The following is a 2,583-nucleotide window of genomic DNA, read 5'->3' as shown; positions in this document are numbered from 1 at the left end:
TAAAAGCTCTAGAAAAACAAGAAATAAGACTCAAGAAGAGTAGATGAGAAGAAATAAACTTAGGGCTGAAGTCAATTAAATAGAAACAAAACAACAACAAAAAAAACAAAGAATTAATGAAATGAAGAATTGGTTCTTTGAAATCAAGACTGACCAATTTTAGCCTAATTAGCCAAGACAGGGAGAGAAGATCTAAATTAGTATAATTGGAGATGAAATTGACATTACAACAGACAGAGGAAATTCAGAGAACTATAACGATATAATTTAAAAATCTGTGTTCCACCAAAGTGGAAAACCCAAAAGAAATAAATGTATATATTTTTGTATATGACCTTGGCATGTATGATTCCCCAAAGTCCAATCAACACGAAATAGTTTAGATGGGTTCAATAGCCTAGTGAAATAGAGGCAGTAGTTATAAGATGAATTAAGCACAGAATTCTACCAGACCCTGAAGGAACCAACACCAATATATTCCACAAAATAGAAACTGAAGGATTATTACCTAATTCCTTTTACTCAAACCGCAACAAACAACGAACAAAGAAAGAAACTTACAGATTGATTTTCCCCATGAACATAGATGCAAAAATTCTCAGTAAAACATTTGCAAACCAAATCCAAGAACACATCAAAACGATTATCCACCATGACCAAGTAGGCTTCATTCTAGCAATGCAGGGATGGATCAAATATATGTATAAATAAATGTAATCCGCCACATAAGCATGCAACCCACCACATAAGCATGCAATCGTCCACATAAGCATGCAATCCGCCACATAAGCATCCACCACCATTTGTGGATGATGTTTTCTTTTCACCAGTGCTTGGAATCTTCATCAACTATCAGTTGGCTATAGTTACAAGTAGTCATGTTTGTTTTTTCTATTTTGTTCCTTTGGTCTGCATATCTATTTTTGTGCCAGTACCATATTATTTTTACTACTACAGCTCTACAATATATTTTGAAGTCTGGAATGGTAATCCCTCCAGTATTGCTCTCTACTGCCCCCCTCAGGAGTGTTTTAGCTATCTGAAATATCGGTGGTTCCATATGAATTTAAGATAGTTTTTCTTTTTATGTGAAGAATGAGATGGGGATTTTGCCTGGGATTGTGTTGAATATATAAATGGCTTTTGGTAGAATGGTTATCTTCAGAACATTAATTCTGTTAACCCATGAGCATGGAATATCTTTCCATTTTCTAGTATCTTCCTCATCTCTTTCTTCAAGATTTAAAGTTTACGTTTTAGACATATCTTACCTCTTTGGTTAGGTCTATGCTTAGATATTTCATTTTCTTTGAGGCCGTTGTGAATAGGAGTGTGTGCATAACCTATTTTTCACAACACTTGGTGGTGTATAGATATTTTTATTAACTTGACTTTGTATGCTGCCATTTTGCTGATATTATTGACAATTCCTAGATATATTTTTCAGATTTCTTGTGTATAATCACGTCATCTACAAATACGAGTAGTATGACATTTTCCCCTATTTATTTTCCTTTAATTTCCTTCTCTTGTCTTATTCCTCCAGCTAGTGCATTGAGTACAATATAAAAAAGGGATGGGTGGGTAGGTCTGCTTGAATCCTGATTTCAGTGGCATTGCTTCAAACTTTACATTTCGGATGATGCTGGCTGTGGGTTCCTCATATATTCCTTCTATTATGTTGAGATTTTCCCTTGAGTCTTAACTATTGTCAAAGTCCTTCTCTGTATTTACTGAGGTGACCATGTGGTTTTTGTCTTTCAGTCCACCTATATGATTTATTACATCTCATCTGCATATGTTAAACTATCCCTGTACCTCTAGAGTAAATCTAACTCATGGTGGAAAATCTTCTTGATGTATGTCTTTATTCAGTTTCTAAGTATTTTTTTGAGGATTTTTGAACCTATGTCCATGAGAGATATTGCCCTTCTCTTCCTCCTTCCATCCTTCCTTCTTTCTTTTCTCCTTTTCTTTAATAGCTCAAGAAAGTCTAGTAGAGTTCTGCTGTGAATCTAGTTGGCCTTAGGTACTTTTTTTGTACCTGGAAGGCCTTTTATTATCATTTTTGTGCCCTTGTTTGTTATAGGTCTCTTTAGGTTGATGGTTTCTCCTTAGTTTAAAATGGCAGTTTGGATGAATCTAGAAATTCATCAATTTCTTACAAATTTTCCAACTTAATGGAGTACAAGTTTTTAAATGATTCCTGTATAATACTCTAAATTTATTTGGTGTATTTTCTGATGTTTCCCTGCACATTTCTTATTCTGTTAATCTGAGTCTTTGTTATTTCGGTCAGTTTGATTAAAAATTTGTCAATGTCACTCTTCTCAAAAAGCTGGCTCTTAGGTTTGTTGACTCATTGTTGTTTTTGTTATTTCTATTATTTAAACTTTTGATCAGATTTTTAATATTTCTTGACATCTACTGTATCTACTGGATCAGTCTTCCAAATTCTTGAGCACATCAGTAGGTCATTGATTTGTGCTCTAATTTTTTTAATGGAGGCACTTGGAGATATAAACTTCTCCCACTGGATTTTTAATGCATTCCAGAATTTTGTTGTGTTGAATTTTCATTTTG

This window comes from Mastomys coucha, unplaced genomic scaffold (assembly GCF_008632895.1).
Source record: "Mastomys coucha isolate ucsf_1 unplaced genomic scaffold, UCSF_Mcou_1 pScaffold7, whole genome shotgun sequence".
Classification (NCBI taxonomy): domain Eukaryota; kingdom Metazoa; phylum Chordata; class Mammalia; order Rodentia; family Muridae; genus Mastomys; species Mastomys coucha.
This window is presented reverse-complemented; position numbering follows the sequence as displayed.